The 15,544-nt window shown below is 45.9% G+C and overlaps 1 protein-coding gene across 1 annotated transcript in view; it reads right to left on the bottom strand.

Annotated features, from left to right (window-relative positions):
• Positions 1 to 15,544, bottom strand: part of S1PR3 (sphingosine-1-phosphate receptor 3) — an 86,206-nt gene that overhangs the window by 29,635 nt on the left and 41,027 nt on the right. The gene's annotated exons all lie outside the window — the stretch shown is intronic.

Below are 15,544 nucleotides of genomic sequence, written 5' to 3'. Positions count from 1 at the left end.
TCGACAAAGTCCTGCCCTATGAAGTCTGCATTGCTTCCCGAGTCGACGGTGATTGGCACGTCCATGGTGATTCCATTGGGTAGCTGGAGCGATGCGGTGAGCCTCACTACTGGCTTGGGCGGGAGGGGGTCCATGGGCGGTAAAATCTCTGGGGACTGCTTCACTGACACGTCTGGCTGGGCCCCAGTGCCTCCTCTTCCAGCCAGACATCGTCGTTTCCCTGCTGTGGTTCTCCTTGCTGCGTTGCTGCAGTCACCATTGCTGAGGCTGCAGTGTGCTTGTGGAGCCTCCGGGGACACTCTTTCGCCAAATGGCCTGGATCCTCGCAGATGTAACACTTCCTGTTCCCTCTAGGAGGCTTCGCTTTCACTGCTGCCGGTGCTAGGGCTCTGGCTGCTGACTGAGCCCTTGCACTCCCAACCTCCATCGGTTCCACCCCTCCCCCTGTTGGGGGCGTGGATTGCACACGCGCTGCTTCTCTGGGAAGGAAGGAGGAGCCCCTGGCTGGTTCGCGCCCGCTGCGCCCTTCGTCCCTGCTCCACGGACGTTCTTCCAGCCGCACTCCCACCGCCAGCGCCCTCTGAACGATCTCCTGCGTGGTCCGGGGTCTCTCCCCCCTCGCAATCTCATCTTTCACCGAGCTGTTCAAGCCCTCCCAAAAAAGGTCTCTGACGGGAGCCGAATCTCTGTCCCATTCCAGGGCACTGACCAAAGCGAAAAAGCGGGCATGATATTGCCGTACGCTGGCCCTCCCTTGTCTTAGTCCGTGCACCTCCCTTCGGGCAAGATCCACGTCAATGCTTGATAAAAAACAGCCATCCATCGCTTTAATAAAGGCGTCCGCATTTTGGAGCGCAGGATCCTTATCCCTCCACAAATTGCGCAGCCATGCTTTAGCGTCTCCATGCAAATGGGACATGATGAACCCCACTTTCTCTTGTTCATCTCTAAAGTCTTTGTGCAGTAGTTGTAGTGCACACATTACGTCTGCTCTAAAATTGGGGTACTGTTGCAAATTCCCATCGAAGTGCGAGACCAGACTGCCTGTGCGTCTCCCCAACCCAATCCCCTCTGATTTGGGTGTCTGTTGCCCCTGCTTCGTAAGCACGTCCAACCTGACCTGGAGATCCCTGTAGGCGGCCGCTGCGTCCTCCTCTCTCTTCCTGGACGCCACCGCCTCGGCAGTCAGTCGTGAAACCGCGTCTCTGAGTTCCGTTATTTGCTGTTCGGCCGTCATATTGTCTACCGTTCGTGAGCTTTCTTGTAGGCACCCGCTTTCCCTCCTCTCCGCGAGGTCGTGGATGTCCACAATTTGAAGAGAAGGAGCTTACTGTCAGGGTTACTTCCAGATCCTAGCTCACAGAGGATCACGCTAGCCAGCGGTTGTTGATTAAAAGTCTTTATTGAGTTACAGTCTCCATTCTTGAGCTGCTGCGTGCAACCCTACGCCTTATGCTTAGGTCGGCGAAGCTCCTTCTGAGTCTCCGCCCCTTGCGCACCAACTTAATATCCTGGCCCTGCTCCACCTTTTCCGCCTGACAGTTCTCCTCTGGGTCCCTCTGCCCCCCTGGGTCTCTCCCTTCCGGGATTCTTCTGACGCTGACCCCCCTGACTCCCCTGTCTCCTTGCGCCGGGCTTTAGGACCTGGCTCTCTTTCCGGGCTGCCTACTGCGCCACCTTCCTGTGCATTTGAACTTGGCGCGCGCGCCCAACCTTCCACTTTCCGTCTAACCGTCACTTCGCTCCCCGATGAAGGTGTGGCCACTCCTGACTCGTGCCCTCCCTCCTGTTGTGAGCTGCCAGCGCTAGTTCCCAGGCGCTCTTCCTCTTCCCTACTCTCTGGCGGTGACGTAGGTCCCGATCTCCAACTGCTCCCCTCTGAGTCCCCTCTGGCTCTTTCTTCCTGGGGTGTCCCCCTAGTCTCCCCCCTTGCCCTTGCCACTGGTGCTCCTCTTTGTGAATCTTCTGATTCACTGGACAGACTCGGAGATCTCGGGTCGTCGTCGTCACTCATCCTTTCTTCTGCCTCCTCCCCCTCGCTCTCTGTTTCCTCCCTTGCCCTCGCCTCTGCTCCTGAACCCCTGACACACACACATACCAGAACAAAAAGTTTGTCCAATTCTTGGCACTTTTCTGCCGCCTCCATTGAGTTTAGCATCGCTCCTTGCATTTACTGAAATATCTCAAGGGGCCAATAGGGGCAGCACAAACACCATGTGCGAAGCTGCTATTTTAGCCTGTTGTTGTTGTTGAAACAGTAGCCTCAGAGCAAAGCCAATGCACTGCTAGTCTCTGACTTTTACTCCACAGTAGACCCTTGCCAGAGGCCAAGCTGACCGTGTTAGGGACGCTGAATTCTGGGAAGGCTGCGCAGATTTCGGGCACACTGACAGCACGGCTGAAAAGATCCACTGTGAGACCAGTTCCAGCAGAATGCATCACTGCATCAGAGGCTGCAAAGTGTGTGAATTTGTCTAAAGGGCTCCTTTGGGGGGAATGTTACTGCGTGGACACGCTGGGCCATTGTACGGCACAAATGATGTTTCAACCCATTAATCACGCCCATTCATTTTCCTGCTAAGTCACCACTTCGGGATCTCCCATCTCAAATAAAATGCTCTTTTTCCCATCACCTTTCAAAAAGGAATTTTGTTCTGGTTGTCTCCTCGTCTCCACAGGAAGTAACAGAAGAGGGGGTAGAACTGCAAGACGTAATGGTATTCGTGAGTACAGAGCACCTTTCTACGCACGTAATGTAAAAAAGCATAGAGGTGAGCAGGAAACTGTGGTCCTGACCATCTCCACTATGGTTGCTATACAAGTTCAACCAGCATGCATAGAGGAGGAACTGTGCTAGCTAGCTAGCTGTTTGTTTGTTTGTTTGTTTGCCTGTTTGTTTGTTTGGCTGAGCAATTTATATACTGCTTAACTACAATATTCTGTAAGCGGCTTTCAAGATACAATGCCCAATAGTAAAAACTAGTTAAATCTCTAAAATCGCTTCAGTTTAATTGCATTGGACTTGACTAGATGGTCAAGCAGCTAATTCCCACAGAACTGCAAGGTCCCTTCCTTCTGCAAGCTTATTCCTTAGTATGTCCTTCCACATATATTTGCCATTTTGTAATGTCCTCTCCAGAAGCCCACCCAAGCAGCAGATTAATGGGAAGCTGCAGAAGAGCTCCGGCAACTCACCTTTTAAAAAGCTTGCTTTTTCTTTAGGGTGTTTCGGAATACCGCGTGGCTCCATCTAGCAGCATGGTGTTATATTAAGTAACCTAGCTAATTGTAGGGTCCCAGAGAAATTCTGTTAGTTCAGATAAGAGCCTTGGGGGCTCACAAAAACCCACCTCAAAAGAGAGAAGTGTTTCAAGCCCCCAAATTATTCTCCATTCTCTTTTCTTCCTCTTTCTCCACCAGGATACTTAACATGATTGCAACTTTAACGAAAGCAGGGTTCAGAGTCTTGGGCAAATAAATCTAGGGTTGTGCACAGGTTTTTTTTTCCAGCTGGAACTCACCGGAAATCAATTCTGGCATCTCTCAGCCATTGCTATTATAAGAGAACAAGGGAGAAGTTCATGGTGAGCTCAGACACCTCTTTTTCTAGAAAAATAGCACTGGTTGTGCACTGGTTGTGCACCAGATGAAGAAGAAGAAGAAGAAGAAGAAGAAGAAGAAGAAGAAGAAGAAGAAGAAGAAGAAGAGGAGGAGGAGGAGGAGGAGGAGGAGTAGTAGTAGTAGTAGTAGTTTGGATTTGATATCCCGCTTTATCATTACCTGAAGGAGTCTCAAAACGGCTAAAATTCTCCTTTCCCTTCCTCCCCCACAACAAACACTCTGTGAGGTGAGTGAGGCTGAGAGGCTTCAGAGAAGTGTGACTGGCCCAAGGTCACCCAGCAGCTGCATGTGGAGGAGCGGAGATGCGAACCCGGTTCACCAGATTATGAGTCTACCACTCTTAACCACTACACCATACTGACTCTGAACAGAATTCAGGTGGAATCAGGCTTCAGTTGAGTTGGATTGAGAAAGCCCAGACTCACTGTTGGGTACAGTGGGGTGGTGGGTGGAGGAGAAGGAGAGGCAGTTTGCAAAAGGACTTTCAAATAGTCCCACACTGTGCTTTGGCTGCACACACCTGTTCCCAGCAGGAAATCCCAGATCAGGCCCCAAATCAGATCAGGGAAGGGGGAGTCCTAAACTTCTTCCAAAGTTACCACTGAGACCATAACACCAGTCTTGAAAGACATACATTGGCTCCCAATATGTTTCTGAGCACAATTCAAAGTGTTGGTGTTGACCTTTAAAGCCCTAAATGGCCTCAGCCCAGTATACCTGAAGGAGCGTCTCCACCCCCATTGTTCAGCCCAGACACTGAGGTCCAGCACCGAGGGCCTTCTGGAGGTTCCCTCGCTGCGAGAAGTCAAGTTACAGGGAACCAGGCAGAGGGCCTTCTCTGTAGTGGTACCAGCTCTGTGGAACGCCCTCCCACCAGGTGTCAAAGAGAAAAACAACTACCAGACTTTAGAAGACATCTGAAGGCAGCCCTGTTTAGGGAAGCTTTTAATGTTTAATGGGTTATTGTATTTTAATATTCTGTTGGAAGCAACCCAGGGTGGTTGGGGAAACCCAGCCAGATGGGCGGGGTATAAATAAATTATTATTATTATTATTATTATTATTATTATTATTATTATTATTATTATTCAACACATACACAAATCCTCTTCAGCCTTGGTTTTGTAAGTTCACTATTTGTTCTGATCATACCACCACATCCATTGACCACTTACATATTGAGCTGCTTTGGTGTGCATCAAAGGGCAGAGCCTGTCAGAAATCTAAGGTCACAGGTATGAATCTAATGGGGAAATATTACAGTTCCCTTGTGACATCTTCCATGTATTTGGTGCCTGTGTCATTCCTTTTAATAGGCTCCTAAAAGCTCTTAGGGGCCATTTTGATAGGAAGGGAGATACAAAAGCCAATCGATCAGTGAGTGAGTACAAAATGTTACATTGGAAGCGGACGATTGTTGGAAATGGGACTTGTTGAGGAAGTATAGTCAAAGGATAGAAGAATTAAAATCAAATGACAAGTATCTGGATGGGATAGGAAAATGCAATGGAGACAACAGGAATAAGAATAGAGAATTGGCACTGGAATCGAGAGAGCTGGGATACTGCTGGAACATTGCCTGTCCTAAATGAAGTGGTTTGTGGTACGCATTTTCCAGCTCCTTGAATTAAGCTACCATTGTGGGTTCCAGAAAGCAGCACACACTGAGGTTTCTCCAAGGCCCAATTTGCTAGTGCTTAACTTTGCCTTTTATCTTAAGTCAGTTGTCTGCCTAGTTGGGTTTTGATAGTTTGGTTAAAGAATAAAAGGATGCCTAGATCCAGGTTTGGGGCAAGTACTCTTGAGAACTCCAGCAGAGATTTTTAAATCAGAAAACATGCAGCAAAGCCAAGCCTGGAAATATAGACCGCTAGATCTTTAAAATATCCCCTTCTGCGTTTCTTCCAAAGTTACCCACTTCTGTTAGCCTAGAAAGAGACCACACGTTTAGTAAGTTTTAAATGGCTTACTCAACAAACTCTTCAAAGGTCAGATTCACGTGCTTTTCTATACAGCAGCAAGAAAAGACAGGCAGATAACTTACTTTCAAAAATTGCAAATGTTTCCGGAATGTGTGCAGAGGAAGGCAACCAAATGATCAAGGGTCTGGAAACTAAGCCTTAGGAGGAACACTCGAAGGAGCTGGGTGTGTTTAGCCTGGAAAAGAGGAGACTGAGAGGAGATATGATTGTTGTTTAGTCGTTTAGTCGTGTCTGACTCTTCGTGACCCCATGGACCAGAGCACGCCAGGCCCTCCTGTCTTCCACTGCCTCCCGCAGTTTGGTCAGACTCATGTTTGTAGCTTCAAGAACACTGTCCAACCATCTCATTCTCTGTCATCCCCTTCTCCTTCTGCCCTCCATCTTTCCCAACATCAGGGTCTTTTCCAGGGAATCTTCTCTTCTCATAAGGTGGCCAAAGTATTGGAGTCTCAGCTTCACGATCTGTCCTTCCAGTGAGCACTCAGGGCTGATTTCCTTAAGAATCGATAGGTTTGATCTTCTTGCAGTCCATGGGACTCTCAAGAGTCTCCTTCAGCACCATAATTCAAAAGCATCAATTCTTCGGCGCTCAGCCTTCGATATGATATGATATATGATAGCCATCTTCAAATACCTTTTTTAAAAAATATTTTTTATTAGGAATTTCAACATAACAGTTCATCAAAAACACGTCATCCTCATTTTTTCTCCCCATTTTCCCCTCCTGCCTCCCCAAGAAAGAAAAACCCACCCTCTCGCCCGCCCACCCCCGGACTTCCCTCAGCTTCTCTCTCTGGTTTTTCAGCACATGTTATTCTCTGCATGTTATAAAATTGTAAAGATCCTTAATTTATTTATCTATATGTTACCAATAAAAAGTTTGTGAGTGTTTATTCAAAACCTGCCAAGGAGTCCAATTCATTTTGTTGTTTCTTTAAGTACTTTGTAAAAGGTTCCCATTCTTCTTTAAAGTCACAGTTGTCTTTATCACCTAGTTTATGTGTCAACTTCGCCAATTCCACATAGTCCATCAGTTTCTCTTGCCACAGTTCTTTGGTTGGGATTTCTTCATTCTTCCATCCTTGTGCTATTAAGACTCTTGCCGTTGTCGCATGCATAAAGATGTTTTTCAATTTCCTTGGCAGGTCTTTCCCTACAATCCCTAACAAAAATGCTTCAGGCTTTTTTGCAAATGTTAATTGGAGCCCCATCTTCAAATATCTTAAGGGCTATCAAAGGGAAGAGGGGGCTGCTTGTTTTCTCCTGATCTGGATGGTAGGACTTGAACCAATGGTTTAAAGTTACAAGAAAGGAGATTCCAACTACCGTAAGCCTTCAGAAAACTTTCTGACAGTAAGAGCTGTTTGGAGCACCCACCATCTCACGTTTGTAGTGTTGTGCCCATAGCACCACCGTGCTCCAACTCACTTCCAGCTATATTTTGGATAGGATATTGACTGTGGAAAGGCATTCTGCCTCTATTTCAGTGATCCTTGACAGTGACTTACCAACCCTACCATTCCTGGTGATGGAACATTTGTCTGATTCTTATTAGTTTGTGACTCCATGCACATATTACATGTCTTCTGTTTATGAATTTTGATACAGTATAGTGTTATAAAAATATTGTCAGTATATGATTAGCTGACATATTGTTTGTGTTTGTTCAGAGTAATAGCTGTTCGGCAGTGGAACTGACTCCCACAAGAGGTGGTGGATTCTCCTTCCTTTTTAAGCAGATGTTGGATGGCCATCTATCATAGATGCTTCAGTTGACATCCCTGCATTTCAGGGGGTTGGGCTAGATGGCCCTTGGGTCCATTCCAACTCTAAGACTCTGTGATTCTAAATTATTTGTATAGAAATACAAACATCCTTCCTGGTCGGGTTTCACATGGTGGGAGGAAAAAGAGTACAAAGAGTTTAGTAACCCTTCACCCCAAGGTGTGACCTAGCTAAGCCTAGCAGGACAGCTTACTCTATGGTCTTAACCCCTGCATGCATTAATTAGAGTCAAGCATGCTGCGGTTTATTTTTATGTCAGCAGATTGTAGACCTTGGAATATATAAGAAACATTTCTCCGTATCAGAGCAGCCAGGCCAATGGCAGTTACTTTAACTTGCAACTCTCAGTGAACTCATTGAGTACAACATTTGCACTAATACATTATCTTCAATAATGTATTGCATGTGCTCCCATAGAGTTCCAGCATTCTACCCCTTCATTTCCATAACACCACCACCACCACCACAATAATAATTTTATTATTCATATGCCGCCCATCTGACTGGGTTGCCCCAGTCATTCTGGGCAGCTCCCAACAAAATATTAAAAACACTGATGCGTCCCCATCAGTGAGGAGGATCCACTTTTAGGGGTGGTGTCAGGAGTCTAGGTTCCTCGCTAAATAACACAGTAAGTGTAGGTAATTAAAAAGGAGGATTTGCTGCAAAAACAAACAGATAGCTCCAGACGGCTCTAACAAAGCCTCTGGCATCATTACTCAAGATGACCCTCCTGAAGACTCCTTCCAGCGATGACAGCAGATATCGAACTTACGACCCTTACGTCTCTTGTTTTCCTTCCTATCTAACAGCCCTCCTATTCACCGACTCTACAGACTTAGTGAATCAGCTCCCACCTCTTCCTTTTCTGAGAGGCTGTCTCTGAGACTGTTCATGCCTTTTTGTGCTTCCTGTGAGCTTTGACTGTGTTCCCGTCTGCTCTCAGCTATTGCCTTATCAGCCAGTCTTTCAAGATCAGGAAGAGCCGAAGTCTGCAGCTGCTGGCTCTCCCCTGCCTGACTAACATCTAAGCCTCTCTGGTCCTGGCTGCTTTCTGCAGTTGACTGCAAACCTTCATTTGGAGCTGGCTCATTCCTGACAGGAGGCAACTGAGATAGAGCAAGCCTAGTGCTGAGCTGACACCAACTGTGCCTCCATTTCCAGGGACATGGAGATGCCAGAGTATAAACATGCCTCACAGGGCCATCCCACTCAAAGGAGGGCATGTCTGCTTGCCCAGTTTTAGGACACCAGCTGCTTGCCATGCAAGGAACTGTTTCTGCCCCACTCTTCAAAAGGAAGCTGCAGAGACATGCCACTTGTTGGGTCAACCTCTTAGCTCATGCTTAGCTTGCCTGATGTACTGATCTGATCTAATAATGCAAACCTTTAGCACAACTGGATTCAATTAAGGGCTGTAATTCAATATAGTGCTAAGGTGAACGTTCCATCAGCACAAGGATTTGTTTCCTGCACAATGTAATGTTCTACCTCTCTCCTCTCCCTTGTACCCCCTATATCTGTTCCGGGGTCATGTGGCCAGCATGACTAAGCCGCTTCTGGCGAACCAGAGCAGTGCGCGGAAATGCCGTTTACCTTCCCGCTGGAGTGGTACCTATTTATCTACTTGCACTTTGACGTGCTTTCAAACTGCTAGGTTGGCAGGAGCAGGGACCGAGCAACGGGAGCTCACCGTCCTAGGCTCTGTGGTTTAACCCACATTGCCACCCACGTCCTTTTGGTGCAATTACAAACCTCTGATTCAGAGTTTGTTTCTTGTAGCTCCACCAAGAAGTAACTGTTTTTCTTCTTCAAGAAAACATACCGTTTGTCCTAATTAAACTTTACGGGAGATGCTGTGATCTAAACAGAGACTATTATTTGTGGCGCTGCATCTCTTTACGTGCTTTTATTTTTTATTCAGATTTGTCAAGGCCAACAGCTAGTACAATAAAGTTATTTGGTTTGGTCCTAATTAGAATCTGGAAGCAATTCACTGAAACCAAGCAAAAATCCCCCCTCCCAGAAGAAACTGCAACCCATCTTTATTTAGGGAAAGGATGGCAACGACCCTCAGGGAAAATGCTATTTATCACATAGTCAATCACTGCAAAAATGTAATATGCTCACAAGACCTTAGCCAGAGAGTCTTAAATTCCTTTATGAGCAATATAAATAAAGTAAGCTTATTTCATGAACGTTTAGTCAAACTTTTGAACCTGCCATATCAGTTAGAACCCTACAACAACATAAGGGTGATGTGGTGTGTCTTAAAATAGAATATGTTTCAACCAATTTCTTTGCAGCGTTTGAGTGTATTTTTTTTAAAAAAAATAAAAAATAAAAATTGCTAGCCCTGAAGAAAAGGAAATGATGCTGTTTCTTAAGAGCTGCTGTTTAATGTGGCTTCATTCCAGGTATATCCATTTAGCAGCTGTTTAGAGATAAATGAGCCTGAGAAGAATTTTAGATGAATGCTTCTCTGCAGGAACTCACCATAATCGCTTCACATTTCCCTTGGAAACAAAATCAGGCAAATGGACTTCACCTAATCAATCTCATGTGTTCAAGGACTTTAATGCATTTTTAAATGAAAAAAAAAACCCTTCTCTGATCCAGTTCTCCACCTTTCAAACAATATGGAACTTGAGCATGTGAAATGATTATGGGAATGTATGTGTGGAGAACGTTAAGTATAGTTTGTTTGCTTTCCCAGATGCTTTCCTTTCTACCTGGTTCACGGTACCCTCTGTGGGATTGATCGGAGGCAAAACCTTCAGGCTACTGCAGCAGACAGCTGTAATCATTTCTTCCTTGCTAGCAATCAGATGTGACAGTGTGCAGAAATTGAGAGATGTGGAATACCCAAACCCTTGGAATTCGAGAAGAACATTTTGACCGCATTCATTGCTGAATGTAGTGTGCAGCCGTACCTTGGAAGTAGAACGGGTTTTTGAAAATGTTCGAGAACCAAAGCACAGCTTCCGATTGGCTGGAGGAAGTTCCTCCAGCCAATCAGAAGCCACGGAAGCCCCAATCGGATGTTCAGCTTCCAAAAATAGTTTGCAAACCAGAAAAATCACTTCTGGGTTTGCGGTGTTCAGGAGCCAAAATGTTTGAGAACTAGGCTGTTTGAAAACCAAGGTACGACTGTACTGGGAAATCATGAACAGAGGACCAGAAAGATTAGTTTGATTCCGCTTGCCACTTGTTGGATCAAGTCTTTAGGACCTGGGTTCTTAGAAACCTGGGTTCTGGGACCATATGCCCTTTGGAAAAAATTTAGGTTCGCCCTCCCCACATAAAGCAGTTTCTCCCAACCCGGTAACCTTCAGATATGCTGGACCACAACAGCTCATTCAAAAGTTGCTCACTTCCAGATTTCAGCACTTTATGGAAGAGAAATGGAAGCTTTAAAATTACATTACAGTCATACCTTGGTTTTCGAACAGTTTAGTTCCCGGACGTTTTGGCTCCTGAACGCTGCAAAGCCGGAAGTGACTATTCTGGTTTGCGAACTGCTTTTGGAAGCCTAACATCTGGCGGGGCTTCCGATTGGCTGCAGGAAACTCCTGCAGCCATTCGGAAGCCACGCTTTGGTTTCCAAACGTTTTGGAAATTGAACTGATTTCCAGAACGGATTCCGTTCGACTTCCAAGGTATCACCGTACAGACATACCTCGAGTTGAATGCGCTTCAGGTTGAGCGCGTTCGAGTAACGGAATGCGTTACTTCTGGGTTTCGCTGCTCGCGCAGACACTCAAAATGATGTCACGCGCATGCGCGGAAGCGGCGAAATGCGACCCGCACACACGCAGGCGCGCCGTCACATCTTGCATTCTGTTCGGGATACGAACGGGGCTCTGGAACGGATCCCATTCACATCCCGAGGTACCGCTGTACAGTGGTACCTTGGGTTACATACGCTCCAGGTTACATATGCTTCAGGTTACAGACTCCGCTAACCCAGAAATATTACCTTGGGTTAAGAATTTTGCTTCAGGATGAGAACAGAAATCGTGCTCCGGCGGCACAGCAGCAGCAGTGGGAGGCCCCATTAGCTAAAGTGGTGCTTCAGGTTAAGAACAGTTTCAGGTTAAGAACGGACCTCCAGAATGAATTAAGTACTTAACCTGAGGTACCACTGTATAAATACTATTGCTAGAAGTTTGTCCTGGCCTTTGAAAATAATGGAAATAAACATGAACAAAAATCAAAATAAACATGAACAATAAACCCTAAAGTTCACTTCGGGATAGGCAGAAAGAAGGATGGGAAATGGAAGTCTTATTGCACCCACAGAGCTCCAGAAAACGGAGAGCTGGATAAACCCCTAGTCTAAACGTCTGGGAAAGACGGGCTCAGCTGCTGCACAGAACCAATTCGAGTGAAAAAGACAGCTTTACCCTTTAGTCTGCTTTTTTGTTTGGACTGAACAATAGGAAGGACACAGAATGTTCTCTATCTACAGATATATATTTTTGCTCTCCCCCGCACCTACCCGAAAAGCTGTTAAATATCTATTGTGTCCCAAGAACATTATAATATATTTTTTAAAAAACATCCATGGGCACTTCCTGAGAGCATGTCCATTGCTATATAAAGGTTTATTGAAATTATGTGCTAAAAATACTTTATTCACAGCATGAAAACACTGCTTTCATTAGCTCTCAGAGTGGATAGTATTGCCTCAAACAAGTATAAAAATCTAGGTGTTTTTTCTGTGGTGTAATGCATATGGTACATATCCCCCCCACCCCCAGTGTAAGTCACTTGGAGACCTTTGGATAACAAGCAGATGATGCTTAATAAATAGAAATAAAAAGAAATAATAACAGCTCTCTCTTTTCTGTGAATTGCTTTGAGCACAATATATTTTTGGGAAATACAGTGTGTGTGTGTGTGTGTGTGTGTGTGTTGATAAACCATTAAGCAAAATAAGCATATTGGGAAGGGGGACATATAAAACAAAATATTATATATATATATATTTATACAAATATAGAAAAATAAACATCATTTTCCATCTTATTGTATGTTTTGTTTCATTTCAGAAAAATAATATTGTGTTTATTATTGCTGTTTGTATTTTGAATTACCGTATTTTTCCGTGTATAAGACTATGTTTTCCCCCTCAGAAATCATGCTAAAAGTTGGGGTCATCTTATACATGTGTAGTGCATAGGGTGGATGTTTGATTGGTTGCTGTCGCGGTTGTCGGCGGCTATTGTGCATGTTATTGGTTGCTGTGTCAATGGGTGGTGTTGACCGGGTGATGCTGCAGTAATTGGGCAGGCAATTGGCAGCTTCTGTCAGCGAGGGGACAGACGGGAGGAGGATTTTGTGACGTGTGTGAGCGGTTTTCATCATTCCCCCCTAAAGAAAGCTCAGCAACCCTTGGTAATCCCCCTCCCCCCAAAAGCTCAACAACTCTGCTCAATTCTCTCCCCAAAAATCTCAACAACTTTGTGCCATCTCCCCCCATTTTCTTAAATTCCAGTCTCCAAAAATTGGGGGCATCTTATACATGGGGGTGTCTTATAGACGGGAAAGTACGGTAGATATATATAAAAGGTAAAGGCAAAGGGATCCCTGACCATTAGGTCCAGTCGTGACCGACTCTGGGGTTGCTGCGCTCATCTTGCTTTATTGGCCGAGGGAGCCGGCGTACAGCTTCCGGGTCATGTGGCCAGCATGACTAAGCCACTTCTGGCGAACCAGAGCAGTGCACGGAAACGCTGTTTACCTTCCCGCTGGAGCAGTACCTATTTATCTAGTTGCACTTTGACGTGCCTTCAAACTGCTAGGTGGGCAGGAGCAGGGACCAAGCAATGGGAGCTCACCCCGTCGCGGGGATTCGAACTGCCAACCTTCTGATCGGCAAGCCCTAGGCTATGTGGTTTAACCCACAGCACCACCCGCGTTAATCCAACCCTCTGTGTGTGTGTGTGTGTCTGTGCATGTGCACACTCTCTCTCACACACAGCCTGAAGTTTCTTAACATTCTTTGAACAGTGTGTCCTCCTTCATGGAGAGCACGTGTTGCGGTGGAGGTCTAGCAGAACACCCCCTTTTGGTTGCTGGGCGGGATTGTCTAGATAGCCATGACTGTGACTGGGCTATTCTGGGTTGTTAGGGAGATTTTGATGTTACCAAATTTCTGGATAGCCCGAACGTTATATATTCCTCACACACAATGTTGAGATTCCTCTTTTCACTACGCACATTGGATCGCCCGCCCACCCTCCCTAATTTAGGGCTGTTGTGTTTGACCTTGCTATGCCTGTCATGGGGTCGTCTGCTTTGGGGCAGGGGCCCGGTAGGAATTTTGTCCATCTGGCAGATTGGCTGGTGCCATTTGGTTTTTGTCTACTGTGTAGCAAATCGTCACAACTTGTAAGGTTGCGGTTAGGCATTGGTTAAAAAATTGCTTGGTGGAGGGGGATGGATTGGCTGTGCCTGCCCCTCCAATGCTGCTGCTGCAAGGGAATTCCGTTAAAGGAATCCAGGGGCTCGCCATGCTTTTGTCCGAATCCCTGGCAAGGAGCTAGGGCCACGCAAGAGCCCCTGGGAGCATCTGAGGAGAGGTGAGGGCATGGTTCCCAGCTCCATCTTTCTCCCCAAAATGTTTTCCCTTACTAACTTTCGCAGGGTGGGCGAAAGTCAGTTCTGTCCCTGGGCAGGGACAGATAGCCGTAACCAATGCCTAAGCAACCACTCACATTATGTATTTTAATAAAGTTGTGGCCAAAATTATGCCAAAAACCTTAAACAAAAATTCTGTGTGAATTGTGAGTTATTTGGGGGGTGGCTTGGGGACCTCAACATGCAAATGTTACCATCCTGCTTTCCCCAGTTCAGTTGCTACCAAAAGATAGGTTAATTCTGCCATTATGCAACGGATGCTGAAAAGCAGCCTTCCCTGAGAAGGTAGATTTGAGCGCCTGGCCTGGGAAACATGACATTGCCCTTGGCTCTTTCTGACACAGGCCTGTCCCATGAGATGGTCTTGTTCTTGAAAACAAGGAAGTGAGGCGGCTTCTGCTGCCCACACAGCAGATACAAACTATTTCCTGCTTGAGGCTGTTGGAAATGGGAAATGTCCATACCTTTGGGAGAAACACCATTTCTTGATATTCCCACCTCCCCCAGGGGTGATTTACTATGATAAAGTTTCAGAACTCCTGAGGCTAAGTTCCAAAGCTTGGATATTCATAGAGTCTAGGATAATCTGTTTTTATCTTGCAGTCGTACACAGAGATCACCATCAAGGGGACTTCAAGGGCATCATTCAGTCTCATCACAAATGGATTGCGTGTACTTCTGGCTCATAGAAGGCTTTGAGCCAAATTTTTATATACCGTATTTTTCACTCTGTAAGACGCACCAGACCACAAGACACACCTAGTTTTTGGAGGAGGAAAACAAGAAAAAAAATATTCTGAATCTCAGAAGCCAGAACAGCAAGAGGGATCGCTGTGCAGTGAAAGCAGCAATCCCTCTTGCTGTTCTGGCTTCTGGGATAGCTGCGCAGCCTGCATTCGCCCCATAAGACGCACACACATTTCCCCTTACTTTTTAGAAGGGAAAAAGTGAGTCTTATAGAGCAAAAAATATGGTACATTGGATGTTGAATACATAGTTGCACGTGTGCAAAACCACAGTCATGGTTGGGATCATTAGACATCATACAAACTAACCCCCAAATCCTATATCAGCTCTTAAAATTTGAGGGTAATTTTGAGATTTAATAGGGTTGCCATACATCTGGAATTTCCCGGACATACCTGGAATACTGCAGCCAGAAGTAGTGGCTGGGCGTAAACTGCTAAAAATGTCCGGGGAAATCCGGACGCATGTCAACCCATGTTGGCAGTGTTGTTTTTGGCAATTTTCCTGAAAAATAAACAGGCAAAAAAGCTCAACAACTTACTATCCATTCCAGTTTCTTCCTGGATGGCAGTTTATATGATTGGGTGCTAGAATCCCAGCAAGGACTTTCCCAGCTTATTTTCACTGGCTGTATCAGATAGGAAAGGTGGTAGCGGGTTTTGGGTAGCAGATATGGGAAATCCAGCTTTTTGACACAGCTTTTTGAAAACTAGCTAGACATGGGAGAAGAACCAACCCCTGGTGGCAAATGTTACTCATTGCAC

The sequence above is a fragment of the Podarcis vaucheri genome, assembly GCF_965113315.1.
Source record: "Podarcis vaucheri genome assembly, chromosome: 11".
NCBI classification, from domain to species: Eukaryota; Metazoa; Chordata; class Lepidosauria; order Squamata; family Lacertidae; genus Podarcis; species Podarcis vaucheri.
This window is presented reverse-complemented; position numbering and strand designations above follow the sequence as displayed.